Here is a 20,965-nt window from a genome sequence, read left to right as displayed (position 1 = left end):
GGCCTCGCAAGTGGAGTAGGTCATTTGACCGAACCACTCTAAAAATCGGCGTAATCTCTGGTTTGCTTTTTATTATTGTCATTTACATTACTGCAAATCTTCTTACTGCTTTAGTTCCTTATTGCTCTTGCTGCGCAACTTTAAGAACACGCCTTCAAGTTAAATTTCTCAAGTTTCGTTCTTAACGTACGAAAGATTTTGGTTAAAATCGAAGTTTTAATCCGCTGCACTAATTCACCCCCCCTCTTAGTGCCGCTCCGATCCTAACAAGTGGTATCAGAGCAAGGTTATCTCTCTTATTTGGTTTAATACCCAAGAGAGATGACTTACTCCGGCATGCAAGAGGGCCATTCTATTGCACGACCACCTTTGTTTAATGGGTCGGATTACACATATTGGAAGACTCGCATGAGAATCTTCCTCATTTCTATGGACTTTGAGCTTTGGTCTATTGTCGAGAATGGATTTCAAAAATCTTCTCTTCCGATGAGCGAATGGAATGAATCGGAGAAGAAGGTTTTTGCTTTAAATGCAAAGGCTATGAATGCCTTGTTTTGTGCACTAGACAAAAACGAATTTAATCGTGTTTCAATGTGTGATTCGGCTTTTGATATTTGGAGAACTCTTGAGGTCACTCATGAAGGCACTAGCCGAGTGAAAGAGTCCAAAATCAACATCCTTGTGCACTCTTACGAACTTTTCCGAATGAAACCAAGTGAGTCCATTGGAGACATGTACACCCGGTTTACGGATGTCATCAATGGACTCAAAGCTCTTGGTAAAGATTTTACTAACTTTGAACTAGTAACTAAAATCTTAAGATCCCTCCCTAAAAGTTGGGATCCAAAAGTTACGGCCATTCAAGAGGCCAAAGACCTTAAAGCATTCCCTCTTGAAGAACTCATTGGGTCTCTAATGACCTACGAAATGACATGTCAAGCTCATGACGAGCTCGAGAACCCCCTTCCAAAGAACAGGAAGGATATGGCACTCAAATCACAAGAAGACCACTTGAAAGGAACATCAAGTGATGAGGACAGTGACAATGACATTGCACTTTTGACTCAAAAGTTTAAAAAATATTTAAGAAAGAACAGATTTAAAAATAATACAAAAAATAAATTTGAACAAAAGAAGGACCAAGTGATTTGCTATGAATGCAAAAAACCGGGACACTACAAGAACGATTGTCCTCAAGCCAAAAAGAAGACATCAAAGAAGAAGGCGTTCAAGGCAACGTGGGATGATTCAAGCACATCCGAAGAAGAGGAGTCCAACACCAAGCAAGTTGCTCATTACGCGCTAATGGCTTTAGGAGAAGAGGTATGTGATTTACTTAATGAAGATTTATCTTTTGAAGAACTCTCTATCGCTTTTCATGAATTATTTGATGAATGTAGAACTGTTAGCAAGAAGTTAAGTATCTTAAAGAAAGAGCATGCTTTGCTACAAGATAAGTTTGATAATATTCAAACTCCTCCATGCTCTAAGTGTGAGCACTTAGAAGCAATAAAAAATGAAAATTTGCTTCTTAAGGAAACCTTAAACAAGTTTAAGGTTGGTAGCAAAGGATTAGATATGATCCTTGCACACAAGGGTCACATCGCAAATAGAAATGGAATTGGATTTGTAAAAGGATTGCATCAAAATCCTACCACTTTCATAAAAGGACCTACATTACATGTTTCCTCTTATATGAAATGCAACTTTTGTTGCAAATCCGGACATATTGCCTACAAATGCCCATTTAGGAAGATTAGTTCACAAAAATTAATATGGGTTCCTAAAGGAACTATAAAGAATTCAATCATAAATAACAAAGTTAGTGGGTCAATTTTTGAGGCACCCAAAATCAAATGGGTACCTAAAAATCATCCTCTTTTGTAGACAAACCCACAAGCTAGGAGCAAGAGATGGTATCTCGATAGTGGATGCTCAAGACATATGACTGGAGATCCATCTCATTTCTCTATGCTCACTAGCAAAGAAGAAGGGTACGTTACCTTCGGAGACAACAACAAGGGCAAAATCATTGGCAAGGGAACTATTGGTAACAAATTTAATTTTTCCATTGATGATGTCTTACTAGTTGATGGATTGAAACATAATCTCTTGAGTATTAGTCAACTATGCGATAAAGGTTACATCGTTAGATTTGAATCAAATATGTGCATTATTGAAAAACCAAATCATAACATGACTATGATTGCTTTAAAACAAAATAATGTCTATACCATCAATCTTGATGAACTAAGTAATGAAATGTGCTTCTCCGTCGTAAATGATGATGCTTGGCTTTGGCATAGGAGATTAGGCCATGCAAGCATGAAAACAATATCTAAGATCTCATCTCAAGAATTAGTACGAGGAATTCCAAATTTAAAGTTTATTAAGGACAAAGTATGCGATGCATGTCAACTAGGCAAACAAATAAAAACAAGCTTCAAACCAAAAAATCAAATTAGCACTACTAGACCATTACAATTGATCCATTTGGACTTATTTGGACCAATTGATACAACAAGTCTAGGTGGAAGCAAATATGCTTTTGTGATTGTGGATGACTACTCTAGATATACTTGGACCTATTTCTTAGCTCACAAAAGTGATTGCTTCAAGTGTTTCTCTAAATTTTGTAAACTCACTCAAAACGAAAAAGGCTTCATGATTTCATCAATTCGGAGTGATCACGGTGGTGAATTCCAAAACCGTGAATTTCAAAATTTTTGCGAAAGTAATGGGTACAATCACAACTTCTCAACTCCAAGAAATCCTCAACAAAATGGAGTAGTTGAAAGGAAAAATAGAAACCTACAAGAAATGGCAAGAACTATGTTGAATGAACAAAGTTTACCTAAGTACTTTTGGGCCGAAGCTGTAAATACGGCTTGCTACATCATGAATAGAGTCCTAATAAGACCATCCTTATCCAAAACTCCCTATGAATTATGGAATAACAAAAAACCAAACATCTCCTATTTTAAAGTTTTTGGTTGTAAATGCTTTATTTTAAATGAAAGGGATGCTTTAGGAAAATTTAATGCTAAATCCGATGAAGGCATCTTTCTTGGTTACTCTTCCGTTTCTAAAGCTTTTCGGGTTTTTAATAAAAGAACTTTAGTAATTGAAGAGTCTATTCATGTAGTTTTTAATGAAATTTCCGATTTAAAGAAAAATGATTTTGATGATGATCTTGGTTTTGATAATTTGAATTTAAATGAACCCTCTCCTCAAAATAGCCATTTGAATGCATCTTCTTCCGAAATTTCTTTACCAAAAGAATGGAAGTATGTAGATGCTCATCCAAAAGAGCAAATTATAGGAGATACATCAAAAGGGGTTCAAACTCGTTCTTCTTTCAAAAATTTTTGTGCTAACGCCGCCTTCCTTTCTCAAATTGAACCTAAATGCATTGACGAAGCCTTAAAAGATGATTTTTGGATCATTGCAATGCAAGAAGAATTGAACCAATTTGAGAGGAATGAGGTATGGAAGCTTGTTCCTAGACCAAGTGACCACTTAGTCATAGGTACTAAGTGGGTCTTTAGAAACAAGCAAGACGAAAATAGTATTGTGGTTAGAAACAAGGCTAGATTAGTGGCCAAAGGTTTCAACCAAGAAGAAGGTATCGATTACGAAGAAACCTTCGCTCCCGTGGCTCGATTAGAAGCCATAAGGATGCTCCTTGCCTATGCTAGTAGTAATAATTTTAAACTATTTCAAATGGATGTTAAAAGTGCTTTCTTGAATGGTTTTATTTCCGAAGAAGTATTTGTCGAACAACCTCCCGGATTTGAAAATTCTCTTCTTCCTAATCATGTATTCAAATTGACTAAAGCTCTCTATGGCTTAAAACAAGCTCCTAGAGCTTGGTATGAAAGGCTTAGTTCCTTTCTTATTTTAAATAATTTTACCAAAGGCAAGGTTGATACTACATTGTTTATTAAACATTTTGAAAATAATTTTCTTATTGTGCAAATTTATGTTGATGATATTGTGTTTGGCTCTTCGGATGAATCACTATGTGAATCATTTGCCAAATGTATGAGTCTTGAATTTGAAATGAGTTTAATGGGTGAATTAACTTTCTTTTTAGGATTACAAATCAAACAACTTAAGGATGGTATATTTATTAACCAATCTAAATACACATTAGAATTGTTAAAACGATTTAACATGGATAATTCAAAAGCAATAAACACCCCTATGAGTACTGCGACTAAGTTAGATATGGATGAAAATGGTGAAAGTTTCGATCAAAAAACATATAGGGGAATGATAGGTAGTCTACTCTACCTCACTGCGACTAGACCGGATATTATGTTTAGTGTAGGACTTTGCGCTAGGTTTCAATCTAATCCTAAATTATCTCATCTTAAAAGTGTTAAAAGAATATTTAGGTATCTTAAAGGAACTTCAAATTTAGGATTGTGGTATCCAAAATCTGAAAATTTTGATTTAATAGCCTATGCGGATGCCGATTTTGGCGGATGCAGAATAGATAGAAAAAGTACATCCGGAACATGCCAATTTTTAGGACATGCACTTGTTTCTTGGACTTCCAAGAAACAAAATTCAGTTGCACTATCTACGGCAGAAGCCGAATACATAGCTGCAAGTGCATGTTGTGCACAAGTCATTTGGATGAAAAATACATTAGAAGACTATGGAATTCACTTTAAAAATATTCCCATAAAATGTGATAATACTAGTGCCATATGTCTTACTAAAAATCCAATTCAGCATTCTAGAACTAAGCACATCGACGTTAGGCATCATTTCATACGCGATCATGTCCTTAACAATAATGTTGTTCTAGAATTTATTGACACAAAGCATCAATTAGCAGATATATTCACAAAAGCTCTGAACGAAGATCAATTTGAATTCATTAGAAGGGAATTAGGCATGTTAAATTGTCCCTAAAATGAGATTCACGAAAAATGACTCGTTCTTTTCCTCTCTTTTATGAATTTGATTTCTTCTTCAATTCAAAATGATCCATTAAAATATAACTTATTATCTTGAGGGAAGCAAACAAAAAAAAAAGGGGGTGAGGAAGAAAATTTTTTCCTCCACGGGATGCCAGCGGTGGCACCGCCAGATTTGGCGGTTGCACCGCCTGAGCGCTCGGGCGCCAGGCGGTGGCACCGCTCGGTTTGGCGGTGGCACCGACCGAGCGACCCTTATTAACCCAAAGGGTTAGGGCCGGCGGTGACACCGCCCCCAACCCGAAGAGAGAGTTCTCAAAACCCACTCCCAATTTCTTCTAACCCTCATTCTAACTCTTAGACACATTGGAGAAGGATTCTTGGTGGTCCAAGCCTTCCATCTCTCAACATAATCTCCACGAGGTAACTCTTGAAATCCCTCCTTTCTTTTCTCTTTCTCTTGCTTATTTTTAACAATTGATATCATCATCCTGTCTAGAAAATGGCTCCAAAGAGATCAAAAGGAATAAGGATTCAAGGAGATTCATATAACCATGACCTTTTTAGATCAAAAGAGGTAGCCCTTAGCTTTCCAAAATTTGAAATACGATGTGTCCATAAAGGAAAATACATTGATTTGGATGAACTAGAAGACTTAGATCCAATTAAATGGTTTGCTCAACTAGAAGCTCTACCTCTACTACAAATAGATGAACCAATCTATCCACGGTTAGTGAGATTGTTCTATACCAACCTATATGAAGACAATGATAGCCTAAGCACTTACATTCTAGGAACACCCATTAGAATTTTTGACAGCACCATTTGTGAGCTAATTGGCATAACTGAAAAAGATAGGGGTTGCTATTTTAAAGGTAAATGGGACGTCAAAAAAATAGGAGCAACCTATTCCGAAGCCGTGAATACAATTTTTGCAAATCCAAACCTTGACTTCCTACCCAAGAGCTGTGAACACTTAATGCCTTTCAACTCTAAAATTCTTCATCACATTATCACAAGCATCATATTCCCCAAACAATTTCATCTTGACGAAGTAAGTCAGTTAGAGATAGGAACCATGTATTGGATTATGACCGGTCAGCATAATTGTTTCGGGTACTTGATTCGCCAACACATGCAGGAAATTATGACTAAGGATACTATATTGCCTTATGGGAGGTTAATCACTAGAATTCTTCATGCCTATGACATTTGCATTCCACCCAATGAAGAATCTATTCAAAATGATCGATATAACATAATAAATAAAAACCTGCTAAAAAAACTTAGGTGCACTTTTAGCAATGGCATATGGGTTAGGCAGCCTAGAAGAACGGATCCAATTCCTACACAAATAGAACAACCCGAAACACCAATTCTTATGGGAAATGAATCTCCTCCTCCTAGTCCCTTTGGAGCAGCACCTTCAGCTCCTGTTTCCTCCTCTGAAGATATCATTATGGCGGAGCTATCTCAGATCAAATCACAGCAAGAACAAATTCAGAATCAACAAGTTGAAATTTTGAAGACACTACGACAGATGAATGAAAAAATAGATATCATGTATCAGCACTGTGGATTACCTCCTAAGGATTAAATTGATGTATTTTTTTTCTGTCCTGTTTGCTGTTCAAAAACAAGTTCATGTTTGTCATCGATTGTACGATAACTGATCTTTCCTTTAGAAAACTACTGTCTTAATCTGCATAGATGATGATGTCTTTTGGACAAACTATTTCTGGAAAATTTGAATGAAGAACCTTGATAAATGCTAAACCTTTTTCTATGATCATCAATTAGCTGGCTTGTCTCTTTTTGTTGATGACAAAGGGGGAGAAGTGATGACTTACACCAGAACGATAGCATGGCTAATATGAAATTTGTGATATGAATGTCTTATATAACTTGCAAATCCCTGAAAATATCACAAGATTGATATCATGAAATTTATATTGAAAATCTTTATCTTCTATCGTGGCGAAACTCGTCCAGTATCATTTAACTTATGATTTTCATCAAAGTTTCGCATTTACATTATGCTTAATGAGAATAACGATAAGTTCTACGGTTAGAGCTTATAGGTTTATACTTGAATTCAATGATGAAATTCAAGTGTTTTATCTTCTCATAATATGGCATATAGATAGGGGGAGTTACGTTTAACTCCGTCATCAATTGATTGTCATCATCAAAAAGGGGGAGATTGTTGAATCTCGGATTTTGATGATAAAATCAATTGATGGGTTATTTGATCTAATCCATATTATTGAGTTAAGTGTGCAGGATTAACTACGATAACCAGAAAACATAAAGCAAGGATACCGGAGTCAAGCTCGATGGACGTTTAAGAGACCGAAGAATCATCGGAGATGCTGCCGGAACCGTCCGAGAAGAAATCGGGAACGTGTCGGAAGTTCGCCGAAGAAATCGTCGGAGGCTCGCGGAGATCACCAAGAAGGCTCGGCTACTCGTTAAAGTCATCACAAAGATTGGGAGCTTGCAGGGAGTCCGTCGGAAGAAGTTCGTCGGAAAGCTCGCCGGAACAAGACTCGACGTTCGCGGTTAAAAAACTTGCTTAGGATGTTTTTGTTATGTAGTTCACCTGTAATTAGGATTAGGATTAAGAGATAATCCTATATCCTGGTTAGGGGCCAACTGGGCCCAAAGTCAAATTTGGTTTGGGCGAAAAATAAGCCAAACCAATGAATCGGAAAGCCAGGCGGTGGAACCGCCTGGCTGGGCGGTGACACCTCCTTGGCTGGGCGGTTGCACCGTCCAGCACCCGAGCGCTGGGCGGTGGCACCGCCTGGCTGGGCGGTGGAACCGCCAGCACCGGGAACCCTAAGAGAATTCAAATTTTGGAGCCCAAAATTTGAATCCTCTTGAGGCCTATAAATACCCCTCAAATCTCAGCTGAGGTTACAACTTTTGAGAAGCATTTTGATTGAGAGAAAAGTCTTAGAAAGTCTTAGCAAGTCTTGTTTTCAATTTGCTAGAGAGTTCTCCTCCTTCTTTCTTATTGAAAATTTGTAAGAGGTTGAGCTGCTTGTAAAAGGTTGTAAGAGGGGTGTTTACCCTTCCATTTCAAGAGACTTGCTAGTGGAAGGTGGGAGCCTCATCGAAGAGGGGCCTCGCAAGTGGAGTAGGTCATTTGACCGAACCACTCTAAAAATCGGCGTAATCTCTGGTTTGCTTTTTATTATTGTCATTTACATTACTGCAAATCTTCTTACTGCTTTAGTTCCTTATTGCTCTTGCTGCGCAACTTTAAGAACACGCCTTCAAGTTAAATTTCTCAAGTTTCGTTCTTAACGTACGAAAGATTTTGGTTAAAATCGAAGTTTTAATCCGCTGCACTAATTCACCCCCCCTCTTAGTGCCGCTCCGATCCTAACACGGTGATGCTCCTGCGGACTTCCGGCAAACTCCTGGACTTGCGACGATCCACTTGGCGAGTTCCGACGAGCTTCTTTGGCAAGCTTATGGGCTTCTCGGATTTGTTCCCGTAGAACCTCCGACGACTATCCGAACTTCCGTCGAACTCTCGAACTCCCAACGTGATCATTGTCTTGACTCCGGTGCAACTCCTACTGCATGTCTTACTTTCATCGTAGTTAATCTTGCACATGTAAACAAAACTTCGATCGAGACAATTAATCCTAAGCAATTAACCAAGTTGTCCGGCATGTCATTGGTCCCTCGACGCTTTGTCCGATTCTTCGGCGCATCGTCCTTTCCTGCGGCCTATTGCCCAATCAGCTAGTTGGCTCCGCAACTCCGATATCCTTGGCACAATACCCGCTCTTCTTGGCCCGATGCCCGAGTCCACGGCCTGAAGCCTTCTGTCGATACGTCGACCGATCCATCGGCCCGACGTCCAATCTTCTGACATGTTCCTCCGGCACAACATGATTTTCCTGCTTTAATTGTCTCATCCTGATCGAGGCATCCTGCGTCAATCAAAACACAGATTAAATCATAAACATATATCAAGTAGTTTCATCATCAAAATACGAGATTCAACAATCTCCCCCTTTTTGATGATGATAACCACTTGATGACGGAGTTAAACTTAACTCCCGGAGTTTAAACAAACTCCCCCTATCAATATGCCATATTGATAGAACCTTGAATTAAAATTGAATTCAAGTCATTGCAATATTCATCATGAATACTTGCAACACGTCATCATGAACTTATGCATAAACTTATGCATAACATGTCATGTCATCAACATACTTCTCCCCCTTTGTCATCAACAAAAAGGAGAAGTACCACAATCAAGTGTTTGTGATATTGGTTCAACTCATTAAATGAAAAACATAATATCAAGTTTTAACATCATGCAAGTTTGCTATTATCAAATATCAACATGTAAAATTGCGATGTAAGCTTTTGATATCATAACGCAAACATTTCAAGTGTTTATCAATTGTAGCATTTCATCACATGGTAAGATATCAACGCGTAAAATTACGATACAAGTTCTTGATATCTTAACGCATGATGCAAACATAGCATAATGCAAATTTGGCAATCATAGCATCAATTCATATATCTCTTGATGATGCAAGCATTGCAAATATGGCAATCATATTAATTCATATATCTCTTGATGATGCAAGCATGGCATAATCATAGCATCAGTGTTCATAGCATCAATTCATATATTTCTCCCCCTTTGTCATCAACAAAAAGGAGAACGATATAAGCAAATTTTAAATATAAGTGCGATGCCATAAGTAGGTTCATGTCATTTTTCAACAAAGAGTGATAAGATACCAAATATTCAAACATCTCAAGGAAAACATGACATGGAGATAGCTTTGAAAACTTCTTCCATTTTATTTGTTATTTTCTTTTTACATGAAGGAGGAAAGCTATTTCTGAGCTTACTCGAATGAAGTTAAAATTGATAAGATATTAAAGCACGTTTCATTTTTACAAGTATCAAGATATGTATGTGAATCAAATCCTTGTACGTAAAAAATGACTTCCTTTTTCAAGAAGGAATTTATAAGCAGGAATCATTTCATCAAATTTATTTCTCAAAACAGAATATTGTTCACATAATAAGTGTATGAGAGATATATTTGCCAGTTGATTCCATATGTCAAGAATCAATGATATGAATTAAACTTGATATGACATATGCTTATTAAGTCTGGAAGAGGATAATTCGAAAATCCAATTATTAAGAGAATCCGAAAATGAAATTAACACTTTCATGCATTCAGACAAGGCTGTGCTATTGATTTTCAAATACAATCATGAGGACAAAACATGCTTATTATCATGGAAATTTTTGTATCCAAAGCACATAATTTCCAACCTGTTATTAGGGCATGTAATTGTATAAAATCATTATGGCAATCGAGTGATTTGATCATTCAATCAAGAAAGTCCGAAAATTAATTTTAACAAGTTCAATCATTCGGACATATTTTTACCATAGTTTTTCAAATACAATCATGAAAATAAGACATGCTCATCATCATGGTAGTACGATAGCAAGTTTATAATATACAAGCTAGCAAAAAATTTTCAACATTTTAAGACACGCAAGCTAGCAATTTTCTCTTTGAGATATGCACATTAGCAACTCTTTCTCCCCCTATGTCATTGGCAAAAAGAAGGGAAGACCCTTTACATTAATTTCTAAATCATGACAAAGGTAGGTTTCAATCTTATTTATGCATCATTATATTTTCAAATTCGAACATGCACAATTTCAAAAACCTTATATTTCATTTATGCATGATACTGAATAAATCAATCAATATTATGAGCATATTATACATGATACTTAAATTTTGAACTATTTATCACTTCATTTTGATCATGATACCAAACATTCATCATTTAGAGTATTCATGACATTAAATCAACATTTATAATACATCATTTTAGTAACAACTCATAGCATTTTAAATCATGATTTACATCATATGCAATACATCACATCATAATTAAAAAGCTCAAGTATTGCATGCATCATTGCAAATCATAAATGCTTCATATCATGATGGTATCAATTTTGTCAAATTATATCCTACCAAGCATGATCATAACCTTTCATTTGTATACATCAAAATAAATTAATGAATATTTCATGTATTCATATCATCACATAAGGAATATCAAGAAGAAAATAATTAGGTGATGAGATAAACCTTTCATGAATGCAAAGAATTGCATAAAAATCATATCATGAATATAAGGAATATAGGTCACAATCATTCAAGAGAAAAATCATCATTCATTTTCAATTCATTCAATTTGACAAATCATGATCATGATTTTGATAAAACTCATTTCAAATTTAAATCATCAAAATCATTTTTATGGCTCACAAAATTTATAACATAAATAGATTCATGATTTCATTGATAATATATTTTTCCCCCTTTTTTAAGTGTTTCATCTTAAGTGATCGATTTCATGTTAGCATGCCTTTTCATTTATGTCAAATCAAAACATGCATAAATTTTTAAAGCCACTATTATTATCATGAAAATCGATAATCCATAATTATCAAGAATCATCATACATAATTTCAAAAATATATACTCATTACTCATAACTTCAAATTAAACATGATTTAATATACTCAAAATCGAGAAATAACAATGGACATCAACATGATACACATTATTATTTCTTAACCATGATTTCATATTTTCAATCAAAATCATTTTGTTTGTTTATCATAAAATATGCAATATTATCATTTTCAAAATTACTAGCATGATAATAATTTTTTTTCTTAAACATTAATTCTAAACTAAAAAAGAAAATACATCATGAAAGCATCAAGTAATTTCAAAATAAATTAGGGGGATTTCGATTACCTCATCATTGAAAGTGGTTAAGGCATAGTTTGCCACCTCGCCTTTCTTGATTTTCTCCTCGTCTTCAGAGGAGCTCGATTCATCCCACTTTGTGTTCTTCTTCTTTGGCCTCTTCCTTCGTTCAAGTTTATTGTTTATTTTAGATTTTTATTTAATAAACTTATTAAGATTTAGTGTTCGAAGTTCAAGTTCATCATTGTCCTCATCACTTGAGTCATCGCTCAAGTGGTATTCATTTGTCCAGAGTTCCAAATCCTTCTTGTTCTTTGGAAGGTGATTTTGTTCATCATGTTCATCATGTGCATTGTGCACCATTTCATATGTCATCAATGAACTAATTAGTTCTTCAAGTGGTAAGTTGTTTAGGTTTTTAGCTTCTTGTATTGCAGTTACTTTTGAATCCTACTTCTTAGAAAGAGAACGTAAAATCTTGTTTACGAGTTCAAAATCCGAAAAATATTTTCCAAGAGCTCTTAAACTATTGACGACATCCGTGAAACGAGTGTACATGTCGCCTATAGTCTCGCTTGGTTGCATTCGAAAAAGCTCAAAATCATGCAATAAAATGTTAACTTTCGAGTTTTTGACTTTACTAGTTCCCTCGTGCGTGATTTCAAGTGTTCGCCAAATGTCAAAAGCCGTTTCGCACGTAGATATCCGATTGAACTCATTTTTGTCCAAAGCGCAAAATAAGGCATTCATAGCCTTTGCGTTTAAAGAAAAATACTTCTTCTCCAAATCCGACCATTCGTTCATCGGTTTAGAGGGAAGTTAAAAATCGTTTTCAACGATATTCCATAAATCCAAATTCATAGAAATCAAGAAAACTCTCATTCGAGTTTTCCAATAAGTGTAGTCCAATCCGTTAAACAACAGTGGACGAAAGACCAATAAGCCCTCTTGAAAGCCATGAAGAGCCATTTCTCTCGGGTGTAAATCCGAAATAAGAAATACCAGGCTCTGATACCAATTGTTAGGATCAAGAGCACTAAGAGGGAGGGGGGGGTGAATTAGTGCAGTGGAAAACCTTCTGCGATCGAAAACGGCTTTCGTTCGATAGAAGTGATTTTGGTAAGAAAGCCGATTCGTAAATCACTTCAACTTGAGATAAGGCGAGATGCAGTTAAAGCAAAGATATAAAGGCAGTTTGCAGTTATAATGGAAATCAGAACGTAAGCGCAAACTGAAATACGACGTTCGTACAATAAAACTGATTTGCATTTAAACCCCGATTCGGAAAGCACTGAACTTTGAAACACGTTCATAAAAACACAGAAGGCAGTAAGCTATTGAGGAGGTTTGCAGTAAAGATAAGATGCTCAAAATAAATGCAAACCGAGATTTAGAGTGGTTCGGTCAATCTTGACCTGCTCCACTTTTGGCTTCCTCCACCGACGAGGTCACCGACGTCAAAGAGAGGCCTTCCTTCAATAGGCGAAGGCTAACCACCCTTTTATAGATTCACTTCTTTTGGCGGGCTTAGGAGACAACCCTTACAGAAATTTTCTCTCATCTCTTTACAACTCAGAACTTGGAAGAACAGAGGGAGAAGAACTTTTGGCCTTTACAACAATTTTGAGCTCTAAGAATCACAGAAAAGGATCAAGATTTTGGTGTTAGTTGATGCTCTTTCAGTGCTGAATGGGTGGGGTATTTATAGGCCCCAACCTAGTTCAAATTTGGAGCTCAAAACTATCAATTCCCGGAATTCCGGGATCAAGCGATTGCACCTCCTGACTGGAGCGGTTGCACCGCCTGGTAGAGCTTGAAGACTGAGCCTCTAGGCGATGCTACCTCTTGTCAGGGGCGGTTGCACCTCTTGCTAGAGCTCGAAGACCGAGCTCAGGCGGTTGCACCTCCTGTTATCTGTAACTCCCTGTTATAAAATCCAATTCTTATTAAACATGATTTGCCTAAAACTAGATTGATAAAGCTTTCTAATGACACCTATTTTGTATAAATTGGAGCATAATTGGTTATCCAAATAGTTCATACAATGTTCCTATCAAATTCTGCCAGAATCGAGCTTTGGTCGATTTCGGCTTTCCTTGTTTATTCTCTTTGGAAATCGATTTCGGCAAAAACTCTTACTTCAGTTAAGCTTTACATTATTGCCTTAAATTCCTGTATACTTTTGTCCTCTATTTATTTGTACATCTGCAGCTATCATCTAAAGATCATGTTTGCATCGTAATGATTCGGCACATGCATCCCATTGTTCCACATTTGCTTTCGATATATGCCTCTTCCAGTTTCATTTCTTTGGACATTGAATTTATCTAACTTTCTTATTTCAATTGAGCTATATATGATTTCTTGAAAATCCTTGTATGCTCTTGCTTTTGTTTTCTTTCAAATCTGAATACATTTATGAAAGATTATGTTTGTATCGTATTGACTCAAAAGGCATATGTACATTTCGTTGTTCCACATGTGCTTCCGATATGTCCCAATTCATTATTCACAATACCTTTTTGTACTCTGGTATTTGTGGGATTATTTGGACCTTTGCCAGAAATGGTAAAGGGTATGTGCTTAGAGCCCGCGATGCTCTAGATTATGTTTGGTGGTCATTCAAAAATGGATGGACCATATTATGTTTGGAATCTCACTTCACCTTCTATCTATTTGATATAAAATTCAGAGCCAACCTAGCACTTGTGTAGGGTGAGAGGGCTCGAGTAGGAAAGGGCTACCCATGGATAGAGTCGAGAACTCATCACGGCGTGGAGCCACCACTAAGTTAAACCTCACATGCACTATGCTAGAGGACGATGTTTGAGATTCTATTTCGTATTTGTTCTTTGATATGTTCTGAAATGCTTCTTATGCTTCCAAAATATTTCCATATGCCATTGATACAATCTGAAGCATTTCATTCACCATTGATATGTTCCGAACTATTTCATATGCCATTGATATCCAAAATGCTCCTTACGTCTTTGTTATGCCTTGAAATTACCATATGTCATCGGTGTGCTCCTTATGTCAATGATATGCTCCAATTATCTTTCCTCGATTGTATGAACAAAACGTGATTCAAACGAAATGACATCGTAATTCTGCATTCATGATATCCAAAATGCTCCTTACGTCTTTGTTATGCCTTGAAATTATCATATGTCATCGATATGCTCCTTATGCCAATGATATGCTCCAATTACCTTTTCTCGATTGTATGAATAAAACGTGCTTCGAACGATATGACATTGTAATTCTGCATTCAAACAAAACATGCTACTATTTCATCTTGTATCTCTGCTTTGTATTTTGATACCTTATTTGTTTGAAACTTGTCTCTTTGCTATGGATGTGTTAGTCACTTGCTGAGCTTTATAAGCTCACCCCGTTGCTATATAAATTTTTTAGGATAGCTTATCGCTCACTAAAATGTGTAAATTGGGTTGAGGCAGTGGAAGACTAGAAGATTTTGGGGCAAATATTTTGTACTTGATAGGTTGATGTTGTATAAGTTCTTTTTGGGAGTAATGAAATATTAATGACAAATCTAGATTGATGTATCTTGTAAATATTTGAAAAGTACCTCTTATGTCAGGATTTTGGAAATGTTAAGTCTAAACTGTGTACTGATATAAACATGTAGTACATGTTGGTTTTGTGATTGCATTAATTGTCGCGATTATGGATTTATGATATAGTTATGGTTTAATTAAGTTGCTTTTGGATTTTAAGAATCTTCTAGTGACATGATGTATGATTATAAACCGCACAGGTTTTGTGAATTGTGGATTATAGAGATGAATGACTTGAATGTTTTTCTTAGTGACCTCAAATGTGTGATTGGATCATGGATTGTTTGTTGAATTATAATATTATCAATCTTGAGTTAGGTTCACACCTCCTAAATGAGAATTAAATTCGGGGGGCGTGACAGAGTGGTATCATAGCATGGTTTGAGGTTCACTGAAATATTTGATATGTTGACGTGCAAAATATATTGAGGTCTAGTGAACTATAGTGATTGGTGAAAATTTTCTTTGATGCATTTTTGGAATCTAGGATGACGAGGACATTTAGTCCTCCTACTTCATCTGCTTTTGATTAATGAAGTACGATAAAAGGGTTGATCGAGGATATTAAATCAGAGTAGCGCAGTAGAAGCGTGGTGAACCTAATACATTGGTAGCAGAAAAATAGATGATGTGATTGGAGAAGATATTTGATGCACGAAATTATTCTGATGATGAAAAGAATTTCTGGAGATCAAGGACAGGAATAGAAAGGACAAGTTTACCCAAAAAAAAAAAAAGATTAGAAATGAATCTGAATGTGATAATAAGAGGGTCAAGACATCATTGATTTGAAAAGGGAAGTTACCACAAAAGATTCAATCCTGTGTATGATGCAAGTTAAATTATGAAATAAGTTTGTATTTGTAGGTGACTGGAGCCTATTTTTCTTATGAAAATTTGGATCATAAAATGAAAGACTGCCCTTTGGACAAGAAGAAAGAATCACTGCCGCATAAATCATCAGCCCATGTCAGAGTGTATGTTATCATGGAATATGGTTCTAAAGCTTTTGAATTAGTGGTTGAAGGTACTATTCATGTTTCTGAAAGAATGCAAATATTTGTTTGACCATGTGTCTCATCTATGATTTGATTCATAATATTTTGCTTATCACATGGGCATTCAACCTAAACCACTAGATTATATGCTATATGTAAATACGACTATTAGGGATTGTTTGATAACAAACTCGATCTGGTCATCTTGTTTGATTTCTATTGGAGAACACGAACTTCTTACTGATTTAGTTCTCCTAGATATTTGGAGTTTTGATATTATATTAAGTATGGATTGACTATCTTCCAATCATACCAGTATAGATTGTTACACAAAATGATCACTTTTTGTATACTAGATCATCCCATCTTTTATTTTGAGAGTATTGGGCATGATTCACCTCCTTGCCTGATGTATCTTAAGATGACTTGCTTAGATTATCTCTAGACAGAGAGGATGAATTTGCTTTTGATTTCGTCCTTGGGACAATTCCAATATCTAAGCCTCTTTGTAGAATGATACCATTTGAGTAAGTGGAATTGAAAAAGCAACTACAAGGACTATTAGATAAGGGTGCTCTGGTGCTAGTGTTTCATCATGGGGTGCTCCGGTGTTAGTTAAGAAGATGGATAAAACTTCTAAAGGATTATGATTGTACCATTCGTTATCACCCGGGTAAAGCTAATGTTGTAGTAGATGCCCTTTGTACAAAATCTACAAGTTTTATGGCGACTTTGGTTGTGAAGTAATGGAAGTTATTAGAAGAGGATTATGATTCGAATGTTATGAGAAAAGGGCAAGACTCAATGATATTAATGGCCTCCATCCAAGTGCAATCTGATCTCATTCAACAAATTAAAGGAGGACAACTACGAGATCGATGCTTGATCTGATTAAGGAATGAAGTAGAAAAGGGATTGAAACTGAATTTTCGAGTTTCAGAGGATGGCCTATTGAGATTTGGGGATAGAATATGTGTTCTAAATGACTCAGATATCAAAAATCCTGAGGGATGGTCAAAATTTAAAGTACACCATGCATCCTGGTAGCACTAAGATGTATAGAGATCTCCAAAGTCATTATTGGTGGGAAGGCATGAAGAAGGAGATTGCAATATATGTTTCAAAGTGTTTGACTTGTCAACAAATCAAAGCAGAACACCAAAGACCTGGAGGTTTGTTGCAACATTTAGATATTCCTGAATGGAAATGGGAATGTATTACCATGGACTTTATTTCAGGACTACCCCGAACTTCTAGAAAGCATGATGCTATTTGGGTTATCATTGATAGGTTAACGAAATCTGCACATTTCCTACCGATCAATATGACTTATTCTTTTGATAGGCTTGCAGATTTATATATATAAATGAAATAGTAAGACTTCATGGTATTCTAAAGGAGATAATCTCTAACAGAGACTGTAGATTTCTATCTAGATTTTGGAGAAGGTTATAGGAATCTATTAGCACTAAAGTCAAGTTTAGCACTGCTTATCACCCTCAAACTGATGGTCAATCAGAAAGAACCATTTAAACACTTGAGGATTTGCATCGAGCCTATGTTATGGATTAGAAAGGTGAATATGATAAAGATATCTCTCTTATTGAGTTCACTTATAATAATAGTTATCATTCAAGTATTCAGATGGCTCCTTATGAAGCTTTATATGGGCGAAAGTGCAGGACGCCTATATGTTGGGAAGAAATTAGCGATAGAAAGTTATTAGCACCAGAAAAAGTACAAGAGACTACTGAGAAAATTCAACTTATAAGAAAAAGGTTAAAGACTACTCAGAGTCGTCAAAAGAGTTATGTTGATAACAGAAGACGAAATATTGAGTTCAAATCAGGGATTTTGTATTCCTGAAGGTCTCCCCTTCTAAAGGCATTGTAAGATTTGGGAAGAAAGGAAAGTTAAGCCCAAGATTTATTGGACCTTTTGAGATTCTTGAGAGGGTTGGTTATGTCGCTTACAGGATTGCCTTGCCACCATCATTGTGCCATATCCATGATATGTTTCATGTTTCAATGATCAGAAAGTATATACCTGATCCCTCTCATATCATTAAGTATGAGCCGATGGTGATTGATAAAGACTTGTCTTATGTGGAAGAGCCCACTCAGATTGTTGATAAAAAAAGAAAAGATCTTGAGGAATCGGGTTATCCCTCTAGTTAAAGTTGTTGAATCTCGGATTTTGATGATATAATCAATTGGTGGGTTAATTGATCTAATCCATATTATTGAGTTAAGTGTGCAGGATTAACTACGATAACCAGAAAACATAAAGCAAGGATACCGGAGTCGAGCTCGATGGACGTTTAAGAGACCGAAGAATCATCGGAGATGCTACCGGAACCATCCGAGAAGAAATCGGGAACGTGTCGGAAGTTCGCCGAAGAAATCGTCGGAGGCTCGTGGATATCACCAAGAAGGCTCGGCTACTCGTTAAAGTCATCACAAAGATTGGGAGCTTGTAGGGAGTCCGTCGGAAGAAGTTTGTCGGAAAGCTCGCCGGAACAAGACTCGACGTTCGCGGTTAAAAAACTTGCTTAGGATGTTTTTTTTTGTGTTATGTAGTTCACCTGTAATTAGGATTAGGATTAAGAGATAATCCTATATCCTGGTTAGGGGCCAACTTGGCCCAAAGTCAGATTTGGTTTGGGCTAAAATTAAGCCAAACAAATGAATTGGAGAGCCAGGCGGTGGCACCGCCTGGCTGGGCGGTGACACCTCCTTGGCTGGGCGGTTGCACCGTCCAGCACCCGAGAAGCTGAGCGGTGGCACCGCCTGGCTGGGCGGTGGAACCTCCAGCACCGGGAACCCTAAGAGAATTCAAATTTTGGAGCCCAAAATTTGAATCCTCTTGAGGCCTATAAATACCCCTCAAATCTCAGCTGAGGTTACAACTTTTGTGAAGCATTTTGATTGAGAGAAAAGTCTTAGAAAGTCTTAGCAAGTCTTGTTTTCAATTTGCTAGAGAGTTCTCCTCCTTCTTTTTTATTGAAAATTTGTAAGAGGTTGAGCTGCTTGTAAAAGGTTGTAAGAGGGGTGTTTACCCTTCCATTTCAAGAGACTTGCTAGTGGAAGGTGGGAGCCTCATCGAAGAGGGGCCTCGCAAGTGGAGTAGGTCATTTGACCGAACCACTCTACAAATCGGCGTAATCTCTGGTTTGCATTTTATTATTGTCATTTACATTACTGCAAATCTTCTTACTGCTTTAGTTCCTTATTACTCTTGCTACGCAACTTTAAGAATACGCCTTCAAGTTAAACTTTTCAAGTTTCGTTCTTAACGTACGAAAGATCTTGTTAAAATCGAAGTTTTAATCCGCTGCACTAATTCACCCCCCCCTCTTAGTGCCGCTCCGATCCTAACAAGTGGTATCAGAGCAAGGTTATCTCTCATATTTGGTTTAATACCCAAGAGAGATGGCTTACTCCGGCATGCAAGAGGGCCATTCTATTGCACGACCACCTTTGTTTAATGGGTCGGATTACACATATTGGAAGACTCGCATGAGAATCTTCCTCATTTCTATGGACTTTGTGCTTTGGTCTATTATCGAGAATGGATTTCAAAAATCTTCTCTTCCGATGAGCAAATGGGATGAATCGGAGAAGAAGGTTTTTGCTTTAAATGCAAAGGCTATGAATGCCTTGTTTTGTGCACTAGACAAAAACGAATTTAATCGTGTTTCAATGTGTGATTCGGCTTTTGATATTTGGAGAACTCTTGAGGTCACTCATGAAGGCACTAGCCGAGTGAAAGAGTCCAAAATCAACATCCTTGTGCACTCTTACGAACTTTTCCGAATGAAACCAAGTGAGTCTATCGGAGACATGTACACCCGGTTTACGGATGTCATCAATGGACTCAAAGCTCTTGGTAAAGATTTTACTAACTTTGAACTAGTAACTAAAATCTTAAGATCCCTCTCTAAAAGTTGGGATCCAAAAGTTACGGCCATTCAAGAGGCCAAAGACCTTAAAGCATTCCCTCTTGAAGAACTCATTGGGTCTCTAATGACCTACGAAATGACATGTCAAGCTCATGACGAGCTCGAGAACCCCCTTCCAAAGAACAGGAAGGATATGGCACTCAAATCACAAGAAGACCACTTGAAAGGAACATCAAGTGATGAGGACAGTGACAATGACATTGCACTTTTGACTCAAAAATTTAAAAAATATTTAAGAAAGAATAGATTTAAAAATAATACAAAAAATAAATTTGAACAAAAGAAGGACCAAGTGATTTACTATGAATGCAAAAAACCGGGACACTATAAGAATGATTGTCCTCAAGCCAAAAAGTGAACATCAAAGAAGAAGGCGTTCAAGGCAACGTGGGATGATTCAAGCGCATCCGAAGAAGAGGAGTCCAACACCGAGCAAGTTGCTCATTACGCGCTAATGGCGTTAGGAGAAGAGGTATGTGATTTATTTAATGAAGATTTATCTTTTGAAGAACTATCTATCGCTTTTCATTAATTATTTGATGAATGTAGAACTGTTAGCAAGAAGTTAAGTATCTTAAAGAAAGAGCATGCTTTGCTACAAGATAAGTTTGATAGTCTTCAAACTCCTCCATGCTCTAAGTGTGAGCACTTAGAAGCAATAAAAAATAAAAATTTGCTTCTTAAGGAAACC

This window comes from Musa acuminata, chromosome BXJ2-11 (genome assembly GCF_036884655.1).
Source record: "Musa acuminata AAA Group cultivar baxijiao chromosome BXJ2-11, Cavendish_Baxijiao_AAA, whole genome shotgun sequence".
Lineage (NCBI taxonomy): Eukaryota > Viridiplantae > Streptophyta > Magnoliopsida > Zingiberales > Musaceae > Musa > Musa acuminata.
The sequence above is the reverse complement of the archived record's forward strand: the minus strand, read 5'-3'. Positions refer to the sequence as shown.